The sequence below is a fragment of the Chiloscyllium plagiosum genome, unplaced genomic scaffold, assembly GCF_037043375.1.
Source record: "Chiloscyllium plagiosum isolate Xiang-an unplaced genomic scaffold, Cpla_swu_hap1 HiC_scaffold_2, whole genome shotgun sequence".
Classification (NCBI taxonomy): domain Eukaryota; kingdom Metazoa; phylum Chordata; class Chondrichthyes; order Orectolobiformes; family Hemiscylliidae; genus Chiloscyllium; species Chiloscyllium plagiosum.
The window spans coordinates 61,465,930-61,485,559 of NW_028270140.1; the positions used below are offsets into that span (position 1 = coordinate 61,465,930).

The following is a 19,630-nucleotide window of genomic DNA, read 5'->3' on the forward strand; positions in this document are numbered from 1 at the left end:
CATTTGAACTTCAGAAGTTGCGAATTAGTCAGGAAAGTTCAAGCTAACAGGATAGAAATGAAGAGAGAAGGTAGTGATGTAAAATATGTTAAAACATTGCCACATTTTGATGAGAAAGATGTCAAAGCCTTCTTTATTTCATTTGCAAAATGGCTAGGTGAATGGAGTGCTCAGAGAACTTGTGGGTAATGCTAGTTTAGACTAAGCTTGCAGGCAGAGCTAGTGAGGTATATGCAGTGCTGTCAGATGCGGGGTCAAGAGATTATTGTCAAGAAGGGTCAAACATGCTATTTTGAGTGCTTGTGAATTGGTACCAGAAGCATAAAGACAGTGGTTCAGAAACTTAAAGAAGAAATCAAGTTGAGTCTGAAAGAATTAAACATTGTAATTTTGATAGATGGGTGCGGGCCTTAAAAATAACTAAGGCCCATGAAACTCTGAGAGAGGTTATTCTGCTGGAGGTGTTTAAAAACTCATTTCCAGTGATTATAAGAATTCATGAGGATGAACAGAAAGTTAAAGAAGTGAGAAGAACAGCAGAGATGGCAGATGAATATACATTGATGCATAAGGCAAAGTTTAGGTTCTGGCAAAAATTTCATCCTGTGAGGGATGGAAATTGGGAGAAGGGGGAGATCCTACACTACAAAACAAACATTAGAGCACCCCGGTAATAGTTCACCACAGGTGAAAAATGAAGCCAAAAAGGGTAAAAAGGAGGTGAAAGGTTTCAGGTGTTTCCACTGTGTTAAAGTGTGACATGTAAAGTCACTGTGCTGGTCGTTAAAGAAAGGCACTGTGGGAAAAGATGTGGTAAAAGAGGCTAAGCCAGTAGCATTAGTGAAAGTAGTAAAGGAAACTCCAGGAAAAGTTGAGGAACTGCAGAAGAGTGCACAGTATAGGCAGAGGCTGAGTATTGAATTAGTGTCTGATCTCTATAAAGACTTCGCCTTTGTGGGTAAAGTTTACTCCGAGAGAATAGGGGAAGAAGGGAAAGAAGTTAGAATTTTGAGAGACATAGGATCTAACCAGTCTCTGATGGTAAGAGATTAATGTATTTGCACTCTTTCTGACCTGTTCGCTGAAAGTGTGGTAATTTGTGGGATAGATGGACAGAAATTTAGCGTTCCCCTATGTAAGAACAGTTGGAGTGCCAAATCAAGTCTGTGAAGTAATAGTGGGAGTAACTGACAGTGTGTGTCAGTTCTAGGAATACAATTTGTTCTTGGGAACGATTTAGTGGGATCCAAGGTGAAAGTAATATCCGTTGTTGTGGAGAAGCCAAATGAAGACCAGGGAACTGAGGAGTTAAAACAAAAATACCCTGGAATTTTTCCAGATGTGTAGTAACAAGATCCCACTATCATATGTCACAGCAAGAAGCAAAAACTACAGAGAAAGATGAAGGAGTTGAGGTTCAGTTAGCAGTCAACCTGTTTGATATAATGCTGTAGGAAAAACCTGAACAGACAGAGGGTGTGTTTAGTCCTGAAAGGCTAATGGACGTACTACAGAAAGATGAGACAATAAAAGACACATATATTGATGCATACTCAGAAAAAGAATCAGAATGTATTCTTGAGGATTATTATCTTAAACATAGATTCCTAAGACGAAAATGGAGGCCATGGTGGGTTAGTGCAGAAGAGAAATGGGTGGAAGGGCACCAGATTGTGTTGCCGGTATCATACAGATAGGATGTATTGCGGGTAGCACATGAACTACCAGTAGGAGGTGAACATAAGAGGTATAGTTAGTAAGTTTGCAGATGACACCAAATTGGAGGTGTAGTGGACAGTGAAGAAGGTCACCTCAGATTACAACAGAATCTTGATCAGATGGGCCGAGGAGCAGCAGATGGAATTTAATTTAGATAAATGCGAGGTGCTGCATTTTGGAAAACAAATCTTAACAGGAATTATACACTTAATGCTAAGATCCTAGGGAACGTTGCTGAACAAAGAGACCTTGGAGTGCAGGTTCATAACTCCTTGAAAGTAGAGTCACAGATAGACAGGCTAGTAAAGAAGGCGTTTGGTATACTTTCCTTTATTGGTCAGATTATTGAATACAGGAGTTGGGACATGACGTTGTTGTTGTACAGGACATTGGTTAGGCTACATTTGGAATATTACGTGCAATTCTGGTCTCCTTCCTATCGGAATGATGTTGTGAAACTTGAAAGGGTTCAGAAACGATTTACAAGGGTGTTGCCAGGGCTGGAGGATTTGAGCTATAGGGAGAGGCTAAATAGGCTGGAGCTGTTTTCCCTGGAACATCAGAAGCTGAGGGGTGACCTTATAGAGGTTTATAAAATCATGAAGGGCATAAATAGTACAAATAGACTAGGTCTATTCCCTGGGGTGGGGGAGTCCAGAACTAAAGGGCGTAGGTTTAATGTGAGAGGGGAAAGATATAAAAGAGACCTAAGGGGTAACTTCTTCACACACAAGGTGGTAAAGAAGGTGAGCTTCCAGAGGAAGTGGCGGAGGCTAGTACAATTGCAACATTTAAAAGGCATCTGGATGGGTCTATGAATAGGGAGGGGTTGGGAGGGATATGGGGCAGGTGCTGGCAGGTGGGACTAGGTTGGGTTTGGTTATATGGTCAGCATGGACGAGTTGGACCGAAGGATCTGTTTCCATGCTGTACATCTCTATGACTCTATGTGTGAGGAAGTCTCAGGCTAAGGTACTGCATAGGATGTGGTTATATTTTGCCGTACATGTACAATTATGCCAAATGGTCAGTAAGACAGAGGCAGTAATAAAACCAGCTCCTTTGTTGCCAATTCCTGCACTTAAAGAACTTTTCATGCGGGTAATGATCGATTATGTAAGTCCCCTCCCAAAAATTAAAAGTGAGAACCAGTACTTGCTAACCGTAATGGATATGTGTACTAGATTTCCAGAGGCAATTCCATTACAGCATATTAACGCACAAAGGGTGGTAGAGGGGTTAGTAGCTTTCTTCATGCTGTATGGGCTACCAAGAGAGATTCAGTCAGACCAAGGGTTTAATTTTACTGCTAGGCTGTTTAAGGAAGTCACGGATAGCTTAGGCATACAGCACTTTAAATCAAGTGCATATCATCCTGAATTCCAGGGAGCGTTGGAAAGGTGGCATCACATGTTAAGACCATGTTAAGAGTGTACTGTCAGGATTACCCGAATGATTGGAAAAAAAGTAACCCATTCATATTGTTTGCCATTAGAGATGCCCAAACAAATGTATTCAGTTTACTCCCTTTGAGCTACTATTCGGACATGAAGTGAGAGGGCCTTTGAAATTAATTAAAAAGAAATTGACAGGACCTCAGTCCTCCCTCGTTCCCACTCCCCTCCCCTCTCCCCCCTCTCCCATCCCCCTGCAACCCCTCATTTCCTCCCCTCCCTTATTTCCCAATCCCATCATTACCTGAGCCACATGTTCTCTCTCCCATCTTCTCACTCTCCCCTCCACCCAGCTCCTCATTCCCTAAGTCCCCACCCTCCTTTCTTGTTCCCTTCCCTCCCCAGTTAATCCATCACCTCCTCATGTTCCCCTGCCCTACTCCCCTCATTCTCTCTACTCCCCATTTCCTCTCCTACACCCCTCGTTCCTTCTCCTCCCATCTTAACCCCTTCATTGTCACTCCTCTCATTCCCTTTCCCTCCCTGAGCCCCTTATTTGCCCATCCCCTCATTCCACCTTTCCCAGTCCCTTATTCCCTCCCCTACCCCCATTCCTTCCCCTCTCACTGTTCTCTTCACTCCACCCATTTCCTTCTCCTCCCATCCCCTCATTACTTCCACCTAGCCCCTCCTTCCCTCCCTACCCTCCAGCCCCTCATCCCTCCCTGTTTCCTATTGTTCCCTCCACCCTCCCTTCCCTCCCCACTCCCTCTTTTCCTCCGTCTTTCCTTCCCTGCCTCCCTGCTCCCAACCCACCTTTTGCTCACCCCAGCTTTCTTCCTTCCTCCATCCTTATTTCCCGCATCCTCCACCCCTGCCCCAACCCCCCCACTCTCCCACCTGCATGGGTTTCCTCCAGGTGCTCCGGTTTCCTCCCAGAGATGTTCAGTTTAGGTGAATTGGGCAAGTAAATTGTCCATAGTATCCAAGATGTGCAAGCTAGGTGGTATAGCCATGGAAAATGCAGAGTTAGATAGATGGGATGGGTCTTCATGGGATGCTGCTCAGAATGTCAGTGTGAACTTGATGGGCTGAATGGCCTGCTTCCACTCTGTAGGAATTCTGTGATTCAAATTTGGATTTGAATCAAGCCATTAATAAATAAGAAATAAATAAGCCATTAGAAATTGAGGCTCTAACACAGATCCTTGTTGGACACACTAGTCACATTTTGCCAATTTGAATACCTATCCATTATCCCTACTTTCTGTTGTCTGTTTCTGAACCAATTCTATTGCCATGTCAGTAATTTGACTTTAAAATTCCGTGGACTTCTACCTTAGTCTTTTATGTTGGATTTTATCAAACGCCTTCTGGAAATCCATATAAGCAATAACCATAGACATTCCCCTGTCCACTATCTTAGTTACATCTTCAAAGAAGTCAGTGAGGTCTGTCAGGCACTGTCATGAATCATGCTCGCATGCTAGCTTTTTCTGAGTAACTTAAAAAACTCAGTGTTCTGTTACAATATCCTTGATTATAGACTCGTAACAATTTCCCCACCAGAGATTTGATTCTGTGGTATCCCTCTTTCGTCCTTTTTATAAGAGTGACATGCTATTTTCCAATCCAGAGGGGCAACTCCTTTATTTAAGGAATTCTGAAAGATTATAGAGCATGTACAATAGATTTCCCAACTTCCATTAACACCCTCCTGTGGAAACTGTCAGGTCCTGGGGATTTGTCACTCTTGAATTCCATTAATTTCCTCAATACCAGTGTTTTAGTAACAGAACATAGAAGAATACAGCGCAGTACAGGCCCTTTGGCCCTCGATGTTGCGCGATCCAAGCCCACCTAACCTACACTAGCCCACTATCCTCCATATGCCTATCCAATGCCCGCTTAAATGCCCATAATGAGGGAGAATCCACCACTGCTACTGGCAGGGCATTCCATGAACTCACGACTCGCTGAGTAAAGAACCTACCCCTAACATCTGTCCTATACCTACCACCCCTTAATTTAAAGCAATGCCCCCTCATAATAGCTGACTCCATACGTGGAAAAAGGTTCTCACGGTCAACCCTATCTAAATCCGTAATCATCTTGTACACCTCTATCAAGTCACCCCTAAACCTTATTTTCTCCAATGAAAACAACCCCAAGTGCCTCACCCTTTCCTCATACGATCTTCCTACCATACCAGGCAACATCCTGGTAAACCTCCTATGCACCCGTTCCAGTGCCTCCACATCCTTCCTATAGTATGGCGACCAAAACTGCACACAATACTCCAGATGCGGCCACCAGAGTCTTATACAACTGCAACATGATCTCAGGACTCCGGAACTCAATTCCTCTACCAATAAAAGCCAGTACGCCATATGCCTTCTTCACCACACTATTTACCTGGGTGGCAACTTTCAAAGATCTGTGTACATGGACACCAAGATCCCTCTGCTCATCCACACTACCAAGTATCCGACCATTAGCCCAGTACCCCATCTTTTTGTTACTCTTACCAAAGTGAATCACCTCACACTTAGCTACATTGAACTCCATTTGCCACCTTTCTGCCCAGTTCTGCAGCTTATCTATATTATTCTAATGTTAATTTTATTCAGTCCTTGTCTTCAATCCACGAGTAATTTCCTTGGGACAGCATACGAAAGGAAAAGCAAATATAATTTATATAAATGACTTGGATAAAGAGATCAAAAATACGTGTTAAATTTGGTGATGACACAGAGACAGAAAAGTAAACTGATAATGACATAAGGAAATTACAAACGTTTACACATTGAGTGATTCAATGTAAAAGTGGCAAGTTATGCTTAAGTTATACAGGGATCAGACATTTTGAGCTCTGTGTATAGTACTAATGTCCTTACTTGAAGAAAATAATAAATGCACTGGAAGTAGTTCGGAGCAGATTTACTAGACTAATACTGAGAATGGAGGGGACGCTGTCTTATGAGGAAATGGTGGACAGACTAAACTTGCATACGTTGGAGTTTAGGAACTGAAGACTCCTCAGGTTTCTCTACAGGATGGATGTGGAAAAGATGATTCCTCTTATGGATAATCTAGAACCAAGACTCACCGTTGACGAATAAGTGGTTGCCGTTTAAGACAGGAATGAGTAGAATTCTTTTTTTTCTCACTGAGGATCTTGAGATTTTGGAAATCTCTTTCAGAAAAGAAGAATTTCAGTCAAAGGCAGATACATTCTCAACAAGCAAAGGGATGAAAGTTGTCAGTGATAAGCCAGAACATAAAGTAATCAGATTAGTTATGATCTTAGTGAATGTTGAAATCAGTTCAATCATAGCCTACCCGTGCTCCCAATTTGTATGTTCATTTGTAGCTCATTTTCAGATTCTTCCTGTGGAAAAATGGTTCAGAATCTCAAAGCATGATATACTGCAGTCACACCCCCTCAAGTTGTAAATGGTATCAGATAAAAGAAGGCCCCACCCAGAACTGCATGTTGGAAACCAGCATGGAGTGAATTTCAAGGACACTTGCAGTCAACCTGCATTAATTTGTTCACAAATGAATGAATCCAGTGACTGATGCATAAGCAGGCATATTTCACCTTCTTTCTGACTGATTGAATGGCACCAGCATCATAGAACCCTGACACTGCGGAAGCATGCTGTTCTGTGCCCACTCCAAAGAGCATCTACTTAGACACATCAACCCCCATAACAATGCAATTACATGGCTAATTTACCTAACCTACACATCACTGGACACTATGGGCAATTTACCATGGCCAGCCTACCTAATCTGCGCATCTTTGGACTGTGGGGGTAAACCAGAGCACCCGGAGGAAACCCGAACAGACACAGGGTGATCATGCAAACTCCACACGGACTGGATTTGAACCCTGGCACTGTGAGGAAACAGTGCTAACCATTGTGCCACCCACTGTGCAACTAGTTGTATTTTCCAAAGTACAGAGTTGCTGTGGTGGTGGACACTGTTGAGCCTTGTCATAGTTAAAAATCAACAACACCAGGTTATAGTCCGACAGGTTTAATTGGAAGCACTAGCTTTCAGAGCGCTGCTCCTTCATCAGGTGGTTCATCACAACCACCTGATGTAGGAGCAGCACTCCGAAAGCTAGTGCTTCCAATTAAACCTGTCGGACTATAACCTGGTGTTGTGTGATTTTTAACTTTGTACACCCCAGTCCAACACCGACATCTCCATATCAAGCCTTGTCATCACATTGTGGTACACATAGGGAAGTGAAGGTGACATAGTTGTAATGTCACTGGACTAGTAATCCCAAAGCCCAGGCAGAGATTGAAAGTTCTTTTTGAAATTTGTGTGACCAGTTAACTTTAAGTGGCTGTATCACTTTTCATTTTTCCTACAATTTGATATTTGCTGCCCTAAAAATAAATCTGAATGTCTGAAAATGGTCAACCATAGGGAGTTCCATAAAGTGGGCACTGGGCCTGGAAAGTTTCCCTGATACTGTTTTTTTTACTTGAAGATCACTTTGCAGAATATCAGATTTTGAAACAAAATTGGATACTTTGTTAGCTGACTGGTCCTATTTATCTCAGAAATGTCTATTTACATAATAAACAGTGCAATCAACCATGGGTCTTTCATTCTACTTACGTTTGACACTTCAGCTCTTGGGAGATAGCTGAGGTACCTGCTTTTATTTTTTTTTACAAGCTGTTTATGCATTCTAAAATAGGAACATTTAATTTACTTTCTAACTTGTTGGTGAACATACATTGGTATATACTTTTCCTTTTAAGAACTTTGGAGATATGTCAAAATTAAAGAATAAAGAAAAACTGTGTGCAATTTATCTGATTACAGTAAAGAGTTGGAATATGCAGGTTGTTTGAAATGTATAAATCTCACTGTAGAAGTGCACAATTGCTATGGAGTAATATGTCACCTGTGGAGAATTGATTGAACAAGTTGGATATTGACACTGATAATTTCATGCAGGTGGGCTCTTGTGTCATAGTGGTAGTGTCCCTACCATAGGACCAAGGAACCCGGGTTCAAGTCCCACCAGCTCCAGAGGTAAGAGCAAGTTAATTAGAAAATATCTATTTATCAAACACTACCCCCATCCTGAACACTACCCCCATCCTGCTCCCTCTCGGGCATCTTTGTATCCCATCAGAAACAATGCAGTTTTAAGAGATGGATGAAAGGAGACACCTCCTCCCCCCAATTTGCTCATCTTGTCCTCAGTAACCGCAACAAGCATAATTGAGGATTTATCAGAAAAATAATCTGAAATAAACGATAACAGGATTAAGAGAGAGCATTTCCTTGGCATAAGGAATCATTGTAATGATTTTACAGTTTAAAACCTGGTTGTGTCAGCATTTTCATTGATTGCATGGAATATTCCTTCCTGTTCCATACTAAATAGTTTTACTTTGGGTTCATTTCTTTCCTGGAAAAGCGCAGCAGGTCAGGCAGCATCCAGGGAACAGGAGAATCGACGTTTCGGGCATAAGCCCTCCTGAAGAATTTTCAGCTCTGATCTCAAGCATCTGCAGACCTCACTTTCTCCTCCTTCATTTCTTTCCTGCTGAACAACAGTTGTAATGTTTATTATGGAACAATGCATAATGGAAATACAATTTATAAAATGTTCCAAGTCACTTGTCATTAAATAAACAATCCAGGTTAAGACTGGAGCATTGAATATTTAATTATATTTGACATTCCCATTCTGATTAAGCACTGAATTGAAGTATGGTATTATCACTCTTGTGATTTTAAAACAGTATTTTTGTAATATAGGACTATAGAACCGTAGCCCTGCAACCCATAGTACTGCAGGTGCAGACCAGATATTTTTCGGAAAGAAATGGACAGCACAGGAACGGTCCATTTGGCCCATAATGTTGCGCCGAACATGACACCAAATTCAACTATTCCCTTCTGCCTGAACTTGGTCCATATTCCTCCATTCCTTGCATATTCAAGTGCTTATCTAAAAGTCCCTTGAAAGCCCCTATCATATCTCTCCCCTCCCCCCCCAAAAAAACTATCCCTGGCAGCTTGTTCAAGACTCCTACCACTTTTTGTGTCAAAAAACTTGACCCTCACATTTCCTTTGAACTTTCCCCCCCTCACCTTAAACGTATGTCCCCTAGTATTAGACATTTCAACTGGGAAAAAGATTCTGACCTTCAAACATTCCTTTCTAGGATTTCGTAATTGTATAGATTTCTATCAAGTCTCCCCTCTTCTTCAGCTGCTCCAGAAAAAAACAATCCGAGTTTTTCTAGCCTCTCCTTATAGCTTGTACCCTCTAATCCTGGTAAATCTCTTCTGCACGTTCTCCAAAACCTGCACGTCTGTCTGATAATGTGACTACCAGAATTGAACGCAGTACTGTAAGTGTGACAAAACTAAAGTTCTTGTGAAGCTGCAATATGACATCCTGACTCTTGTACTCAATTCCCCGACCAATAAAAGTATGCATATCAATTGGCTTGTTACCACCCTATCTACTTGCATAGCCACTTTCAGCGATCTGTGAACTTCAATCCCAAGATCCCTCTGTACATCAATGCTGCTCTTAACTGTATTCTTTTCCTTAACATTTAATCTCCCAAAGTGCGTCACCTCACACTTACCCTCCAACTGCCATTTCTCTGCCCATGTCTACAACTGATCTAAATCCCAGTGTATCCTTTGACCGAGTTAAATGCTATCCACAACTCCACCGATCTTTGTATTGTCTGCAAACTTAGTAAACCACCCATCTACATTTTCATCCAAGTCATTTATATATTTCACAAACAGCAGAGGTCTCAGTACAGATCCCTGTGGAACCAGTAGTCACAGACCTAGAACCAGAAAAACGCCCTTCCACCACTACCCTCTGCCTTCTATGGGTAAGCCAATTCTGAATCCCTGCAGCTAGGTCACCGTGGATCCCATGCATCTTAATCTTTTGGATGTGCCTACCATGAGGGATCTTGTCGAAAACCTTACTAAAATCCATGTAGACAACATTCATTTGCTTCACCCTCATCAGTCACCTTTGTTACCAGATCAAAAAATTCAATCAAGTTAGTAAGATGTGACCTTTGCCTGCATAAAACCATGATTTTCCAAATGCACGGAAATCCTATCCCTAAGAATTCTCTCTAATTGCTTCCCAACCACCAATATGAGAGTCACCTGTCTATAGTTTCCTGGGTTACCCAATTTCCCTTCTTGAACTCGCCAGTCCTAAGGGACCTCTCCTGTGGCTAACTGTCTCTTCTCTTGCCTCTCTCAATAATCTGGGAAGATACTATCAGCCCCTGGGGTCTTATCCACCTTAATGCTCTCCAACACCATTTCTTTCTTGATCTCATAATGCCCTCAAAACTTTGAAAACATTTCAGGTCTCTGGCTCCACCACTAACTCAGGCAGTGAATTCCAGGCACCCACTATCCTCCATATAAAAAATTATTTCCTTACTTCCTCTCAAATACTTTAATACTTTCCAAATCATCCAAATCATTAGTGTATAAAACAAATAGCAGGAATCCCAACACTGAACCCTGTGGAACACCACTTAAAAAATCGATTTGCAAAGACAGCCATCACCCATTACCCTTTGTTTTCTGTTACTAAGTCAACTTTGGATCCAATTCAACACATTATCCTGTACCCCATGGGTTTTTTTTTGACCAGTCTGCCATGTGGGACCTGTTCAAATACCTTGCTAAGATCTATGTAGACAACATCTAATGCGCTATTCTTACTGATTCTCCTTGTCACTTGCTCAATGAATTCAGATTTGTAATACATGATCTTCCCTTCATAAACATGCTGACTACTCCTGACTAGCCCATGCTTTGTAAGTTACAATTTATCCAATTTCTCAGGATTAATTCTAACAATTTAGCAACCACCAAAGTAAGAATAACTGGTCTACAATTGTTTGGCATTTCCTTCTTACTGTTTTTAAACAATGGAACTACACTTGTATTCCACCAGTCCTGCAGCACCTCCCTGTGTCGAGTGAAGGTTGGAAATTAATCCTAAGAGCATCTGCTATTTTCTCTCTGACTTCCTTCAACATCCTGGAGAGCAATGCATCCAGTTTTGCAACTTATCCACTTACAAGGATTCCAACTCCTCTAACACTTGCTTTATACATATGATTATTTTTATCCAATATGTCACACTGCTCCTCTTGGATTACTATATCCACATTATCCCTTTTCTTTGTGAATATAGAGTCATAGAGAAGTACAGCATAGAAACAGACTCTTCGGTCCAACACGTTCATGCTGACCAGATATCCCAACCCAATTTAGTATGGAGACAAAAAGTTAATTTAAAATTGTTCCCAAAAAGTTAATTTAAAATTGTTCCCATATCCTTTGCATCTTCACACAAGTTCACTTCTTCATCACTTAGAAGTTCCACTTTTCCTAAACTATTATTTTGCTCTTTATACACTGGGAAAGCATATTTGGGTTTTCCTTTTATCTCCTTTGCTATCTTATTTTTCATGGCACCTCTGATTTCCTGATTTATTTTCTTAGTTGACCCCTGCTCTTTCTGTGCTTCTCTAGGATATCCATAATGCTGATATCAAGAATGACTGTCATAAGCTTTCTTTTTCTATTTAACTTTCACCTGTATTTTTCTAAACAGCCATGCAAGGGGTGTCTATATTTGGCAATACCATTCTTATTTCTGGAGAGAAGTTGCCTGCTTTGTGCCCTAAGGGTCTCACTTTTTACTGCCTTCTACTGGTTTACCACTTATTAATCATTTAGCGGTCCAGACCACCTTAGTTAAATCACTTCTCAGTTTTATAAAATTTGCTTTCCCCAAGTTAAAAGCGTTTACTCAAGATTTATCTGTGTCCTTTTCCATAATGATATTAAATCTAACAGAATTGTGGTTGATATCTCCAAAATGGTTGCCCAGTTTTTAAAATTCATTTCTGGGGTGTGGGCGTCATTTATTGGTCTTCCCTAGTTGCCTTTGATAAGATCATGGTGGTGAGCTGCCTGCTTGAACCGCTGCAATCCATCAACTGTGGATTGACCCACAATGCCATTAGGGAGGGAAATCCAGGAGTTTGACCCAGTGACAGTGAAGGAACGGTGAAATATTTTCCAAGTAGTGATGGTGAGTGGCTTGGAAGAGAGCTTGAAGGTGATGTTGTTCCCATATATCTGCTACCTTTGTTCTTCTAGATGGAAGTGGTCATGGATTTGAAAGGTGCTATTTGTGGATATTTGGTGAATTTCTGCAATATATCTTGTAGCATCATTGGTGGAGGGACAGGATGCTTGTGTCTGTTGTGCCAATCAAGTGGGCTCCTTTGCCGTGGATGGTGTCAAGCTTCTTGAATATAGTTGGAGTAGCACTCATCCAGGCAAGAGGGGAGTGTTCCAGACTTGTGCCTTGGAGATGGTGGACTGGTGTTTGGGGAGTCAGAAGGTGAGTTAATTTCTGCAGTATTCCTCGCGTATGACCTGCTCTTATAACCACCGTGTTTATGTGGTGAGTCCAGTTGAGTTACTGGTCACTGATAGCTCCCAGGATGTTGATAGTGGGGGATTTAGTAATGGTAACATCACTGAATGTCAAGGGGTTATGGTTAGATTGTCTCTTATTGGTGATGGTCATAGCCTGGCATTTGTGTGATGCAAATATTACCTGCCTCTTGTCAGCCCAAGCCTGGATATTTTTCCGATCTTGTTGCATTTGAACATGGACTGCTTCAGTGTCTAAGGAGTCACAAATGATGCTGAACACTGTGTAATCATTGGCAAACATCCCCGCTTCTGACCTTATGATGGAGCAAGGTCATTTATGTAGCAGCTGAAGATGGATGGGCCCAAGATACTACCCTGAGGAACTCCTGCAGAGATGTCCTGGAACTGAGATGTCTGGCCTCCAACAACCATGACCATCTTCCTATGTGTCAGGTATGACTCCAACCATCGAAGTGTTTGCCCCTGATATCCATTGATTCCAGTTTTGCTAGTCCTTTGTGATGCCACGGGTCAGGAAATGAGTGGCCCTAGCAGAATTCAGCAAGTTATTGCTGAGCAGATGCTCTTGATAAGAGTACTGATGTCACCTTCCATCATTTTACTAATGATTGAGAGTAGACTGATGAAGTGGTAATTAGCTGGGTTGGATTTGTTCTGCTTTTCATGTATAGGGCATGACTTGGCAATTTACCACATTGTCGGGTAGATGCCAGTGTTGTAACTCTACTGGAGCAGCTTGGCTAGGTGAGTGACAAGTTCTGGAGCACAAGTCTTCAGCACTATTGCTGGAATATTGCCAGGGCCCATAGCCATTGCAGTATCCAGTATCTCCAACATTTTCTTGATGTCATGTGGAGTGAATCAAATTGGCTGAATCTGTGATGCTGGAGGAAGCCAAGATGGATCATCCACTTGGCACTTCTGGCTGAAGATTGCTGCAAAAGCTTCAGCCTTAACTTTTGCACTGATGTGCTGGGCTCTTCCATCATTAAGGATGGAAATATTTGTGGAGCCTCCTCCTCCAATGAGTTGTTTAATTGTCCACTACCATTCACAATTGTATGTGACAGGACTGCAGATCTTAGATCTGATAAGATCGCTTTGTTCTGTCTCTCACTTGCTGCCTGTGCTATCTGGCATGGAAGTGGTCCTGTTTGGTGGTTTCACCAGGTTGACCTCATCTTCAGGTATGCCTGGTGCTGTTCCTGGCACGCCCTCCTGCACTCTTCATTGAACCAAAGTTTAATCCCCTGGCTTAATGGCAATGGTTGAGTAAGGATATGCCTGGCCATGAGGTCACAGATTGTGCTGGAATACATTCTGCTGCTGTTGATGGACCACAGCGCCTCATGGCTGCTCAATCTTGAGTTGCAAGATCTGTTCAAAATTTGTCCTATTTAGTATGGTGACAATGTCACACAATACGATGGAGGTTATTCTCAATGTGAAGACGCTATGTTTGTTGAGACCTGACCAGCTCGATCAGTGGTTCTGCTGCTGAGCTACTCTTGGTGGTGAACATTGAAATCCAATCCCTCTCCCCCTCCCATCCCATGTACATTTTTTGCCCTTGCCATCCTCAATACTTCCTCTAAGTGTTATTCAACATGGTGAAGTACCAATCATCAGCCGAGGAAGGAAGGTACATGGTAATCAGCAGGAAGTTTCCTTGTTCATGTTTAACCTGAAGCCATAAGCTTTCATGAGGCCCAGAGTCATTGTTGATGACTCACAGGGCAACTCCCTTCCGAATGTACACCACTGTTCCCCCACCTCTGCTGGGTCTGTCCTGCCGATGAGACTGGATTGGGATATCTGGGGATGGTGATTGTCCGTAAATTGTGATTCCATGAGTATGACAGTGGCGGACTGTTAATTGGCTAGTCTATGAGACAGCTCTCCCAATTTTTGCACTAGCCCCCAGATATTAGTAAGGAGGACTTTGCCAGGTTGTCTGCCATTGTCTATTTCTGTACCTAGGTCGATGTCAGGTGATCTGTCCAATTTCACTTCTTTGAGACTTCATAGCAGTTGGCACAACTCTTTCTTTTGTGTTTCTTCTAACCAGAGCAACAGAGTCCTGTGCAGTATTCAGCTAGAAAATAATAAATAGCACAAGAAAAAAATAGACCTAATTAATCTTTCACTCCATGTTTAAGGGCTGCTCCATAGCGCAAATATGAAACATTTATATCATCACCTAACCAACAGAAATTCAAATTCCATGCAAGACAGAAACTAATGTGCTTGGCAGTTGAAACAAGAGCCAGTGTCCCTGACTTGGACTGGATTTATCACCTGGTCTGCCTCACCAATGTGTGAATGTTTGCATAAAGCATGAATTTGCATCATTAATTTCAAATGCACAGTTTATACTTCAAAGTTCTTCTCAGTCTGACATAGAAGTTTGCATTCTATGATATATGAATTTCACTTTTTAGTTTCCATTTGTTATCTTAAAACAGTGTGTTGTCCTGGACACTGTTCTGCAGGTATTTGTTTAGGCAGTATTATAGATCCATTACCATGCAGTGCCAAAGGCAACTCTCCTTATAAAAGTAAGATATGTGAATTTACCAGCTGGCATAACTAATCATTGAATTGCTAAGTCTAAGTATGATGTAGAGGAAAATTAATAATGTAATGAATTGAAATATATGACTTCCACTGCTAAGGATGTTGAGCTTTGAAGAGCTCTCTTTAACAGCTACTAAACTATAGGGTTTTCTCTTTTGGCAGCAAAGTAAATTCTATTTCATCCATACAGTACCTAGATAATATTATACAGTATATCATTGGAGGAGTTCATGAAAAGAACTGATGGTGCAGTCACAGAGAACATTGAGGATAATCAAAGATTACCTCTTATTATGCATCCAGCATTCAGCAATAGATAGCTCTTACTTTCACATTGTTGCTGTTACTTTGGCAAACTCAGGTAATAAAGATATCATGTGTGCATTGGAAAGATGTTGCAATACAAACAGGTATACATTGACCCAGATATCTGTCATTGCGGTGGGAAGTGAAAAATCTCGTCGACACACCTGTCTCCAGACAGACAACCTCTGCACACATGATGTTTGCTTGGGGATAGATGAGGGCTGCGATTGAGATGAGCCAGGTCCCTGTACAGGCAATTTGGAGGTAATGACACAGGCAAGCAAAGGTTTGAGGCCGGCTAATTAGAAGGCACACCTTAGTTCAGTGTGACTTTCTTTGGCTCTCTAAGCCTCACGTTTTCCACCTGCAAACCTCCATGACTCTCATTACTATTTATCCACAAGGGCCAGACATCACGACCCATGTGGAGATACAGAGAATGAAGATCTCACCATTTAAAAATGTTTTTCCATATGATACTGAAAAATCTCATTCAAAACCTTTAATACTCACAAATGGTCAGTCTGCTGTAAAAGCAAACAAATGTTTCTTGACTAACCGCATTCATTACTATCTCACCTTTCCAACCGGCAACCACTAACATCAAGGGGGACAAAGGTAGCAAAAATACAGAAACATTATCACCTGCAAGCTCACCTCTAAGCCACTCACTATCCTGATTTAGAATATATTATCATTCCTTCAATATTGCTGGATCAAAATTCTGAAGCTCCCTCCATAACAGCATTGTGGGTATACTAACACCAAATGGATTGCAGTGGTTCAAGAAGGCACACTTTTTTCAAGTGCAACTTATATGGACAATATAGGCTAGCCCAGTCAGCATCATCCACATCCCAAAATAAATAAAAAGCAAAGACAGTTAGTCTCTCACAAACCCATTAAAACTGTCAATCAGGATGTGAAGTCTGCCACTCTGCTGAGAGAAATGGTTTTGAAGCTGTCAAAATTGAAACAGTCATTATAGGGTCTGCTGTAATAAGCCCTTGGGAAGTGCCAAAATGAAATCTCTTGAAATGTTAGACACAGATTGGTTTCTTTCCAGATAATACCAAAGTGGCCGGCCAATTAGTACACTTCAGCATTTGGTACCTGCGTTCTTAGTCTAACTGATAGCTGTAACTTTTTAAAATAATTTTGAAAGGCTGGGAATATAAATAAATGTAGATTATGGTGCTTAAACTCACCTTCGCCACGTTTCAAAAGCGATTACACTTCCTCCATCAACTTGTGACTTCCACACTAGGGGTTAAACCCTTAGAAGAGTGAAGATGGGGTCATTTTGATCTCAACACTAATTGCCAAGTAACCTGCTGAGTTTAGGTCTACCACTTGTGGTAGCCCCCTTTCCCCAGATGGGTGGTTGAAGAGTTCAGGTGTCAGGTAACTAAGTGAGGAGAAGGAATGGTAAGTGAGTAAGAAGATAGGATTGGCTGTGGAGGAGATAATTGGGTCGCATTGGTGGAGATCAGTTTGCTGAGTGCTGAGTCAGGTAATTTTCAATAAAAGCGAAAAAGTAAGGATGCTGAAAATAGGAAGCGCTGGAGAAATTCAGCCAATCTGGCAGCATCTATAGAAAGAGAAACAAAATTCATGTTTCAAGTCTTGTAACCCTTCATGACACGAAATCAGTGGACTCAAATCATGAACTCAGCTGTTTTGGTCTCAGGTGCCGCCAAACTTGCTGAATATCTCCAGCACTTTCTATTTGTGTTTCAGGGTATTTTCAAGGTTTGGGATGTCAGATCGGCTTTCAGTTGGATCTGGGGATTGTTGGAGCATTCATTAGTGAGTTGGGAAAGGGCTCAATGTTATTCTTACCTTGGAACTTGGGAAGTTTTCTTTACCTCTAAAATTTTCTAAATAACTGTTGAGTAAATGGGTCAGACTGCTCCGTGTCTTCATGTTTTTCCAAAGTTTCCAGAGGATAACTGGTATGTCAAAACTTCTGAGAGAATCATTTTTTAGGGTAAGTTGCTGGAACAACTACCTCCTAATTAGATATTTTGGCCAGTACATTCTATATTTAAGATGTAAGCAAGCAGGTCTGGATGATGTTTCCTTATAGACTAAATATAAGAAAGAATTAAGCAATTGATAAACACCTCCTTCCAATTTTATTGAAAGGTCTTTAAACCCTTTCTGAGTCTAAACAATTTGAAAGTGCAGTAAGAAAGCAATTTATCTGAAAATGCTATATAATGTTTCCAAGGAAAGGCAGCTAAGATAACAATGAAACAAAAAGCAGTAAAGGGCATGTTGCACAGGGGTTGATCACTTTAAGTCAAGCAAGACAATTTAAGTAGCAGAGTGCATGTATTATATTCATAGTATCGTTGTGTTCTATTCACTCATCTAAGAGAATCTGGGCATGGCAATTCAGCTGTTCATTTTATATTAATCAGAAAATAAATTTGAACCACAACTCACCTTATCTAGTATTAACTGTCCTGCTGTCAGAGAGATTAAACAAATACAAAGATCACAACTGGCCAATTCAAATCACACCCCTAAATTGCACTATCATGCAAATTGATGTAATGTTTGGAAACTCCATAAAAGTAAAAAGTAAACAAAAAGTAAAAATCTCAGAAACAGATTTTCAAGTTGCGTAGCTCTTCAAAGTAATATAAATTGCACAACAGGTTTCCTGATAGAGTGTTTACAACTATGAAACAAAGCATTTCAAAGTATTGCCTTTTCCTAGTCAGCTGAGCTGCACCAATAATGGCAAATGATTATGATATTTGTTTTTTTTAAAAAATAAAATCACCAGATCAGGGCAGAAAATCCTTCCTTGCAAGTTAAAACCTTGATGTGGATTCTGTGATAAAAGTAGCAAAGGGCTATTGTAACTAACCATTATTAAACTGTAAATCAAACTGCAACATCCAATGTCTACATGTTTGCAGTTAAGCATGGAAATCAGGAAGTTATAGTCATAGAGTTGTACAGCACGGAAACAGTCCCTTGGGTTCAACTCGCCTATGCTGACCAGATATCCTAAATGAATGTAGTGCCATTTGCCAGCTTTTGGCCCATATCCCTCTGAACCCTTCCTATTCATGTACCCATCAAGATGCATTTGAAATGCTGTAATTGTACCAGCCTCCACCACTTCCTCTGGCAGTTCATTCCATATGCCCTCCTCACTCTACGTAAAAAAGTTGCCCCTTAGGTCCCTTTTAAATCTTTCCTCTCTCATTTTGAACCTTTGCCCTCTAATTTTGGACTGCTCTATCCTGGGAAAAAGGCCTTTTCTATACACCCTATCCATGTCCCTCATGATTTACAAAACTCTATAAGGTCACCCTCAGGCTCTGACACTTCAGAGAAAATAGCTTCAGCCTCTTCAGTCTGTCCCTACAGTTCCAGCCCTACAACCCCAGCAATATCCTTGTAAAACTTTTCTGCACCTTTTCAAGTTTAACATCTTTGCTACAGCAGGGAATTGAATGCAGTATTCCAAAAGTGGCCTAACCAATGTCCTGTATAGCCACAACATAACGTCCCAACTCCTATATTCAATGCAGCACCAAAAAAGGCAAACATACCAAACACCTTCTTCACGAACCTGTTACCTGCAATTCCACCTTCAAGGAACTATGAACCTGCACCCCAAGGATTTTCTTGTTCAACAACACTTAGCAGGACCCTATCATGAAGTGAAAAAGTCCTGCCCACCGATTTGCCTTAACAAAATGCAATACCGCACATTTATCTAAATTAAGCTCCATCTGCCACTCCTCAGCCCATCTGATCAAGGTCCCGTTGAAGTCTGAGATAACCTTTCTCACGATCCACTACACAACCAACTTTGGTGTCATCTGCAAACTTACTAACCATTCCTCTAATGTTCATATCCAAATAATTTATATAAATGACAAAAGGCAATGGACCCAGCACCAATCCTTGTTGCTGTCTGATTTGGAGCTGTTTTTCTTTGCCAGTTTCTCCCAAAGAAATGCAGAACTAAAACACACAGAAGAGCACAACAAAGGTACTCACATAACCAGCTTGGATAAAATTGAGCATGTCTATTTAAGTCTAACTACATTTTTAATTGTTTAATTAATTTTACTTACTAT

The 19,630-nt window shown here is 41.2% G+C and overlaps 1 protein-coding gene across 16 annotated transcripts in view; it reads left to right on the top strand.

Moving 5' to 3' along the window:
* LOC122561800 (guanine nucleotide-binding protein G(I)/G(S)/G(O) subunit gamma-7) overlaps positions 1 to 19,630 on the top strand; it is a 314,848-nt gene that overhangs the window by 191,889 nt on the left and 103,329 nt on the right. For 2 of the 16 annotated variants that reach the window (XR_015760400.1, XM_087997113.1), the window contains exon 3: positions 8,103 to 8,180. The exons of the other annotated variants lie outside the window; for them this stretch is intronic. The gene's annotated coding sequence lies outside the window, so the exon portion shown is untranslated. The remainder of the gene's footprint in view (positions 1 to 8,102; positions 8,181 to 19,630) is intronic. 16 annotated transcript variants of the gene reach the window in all.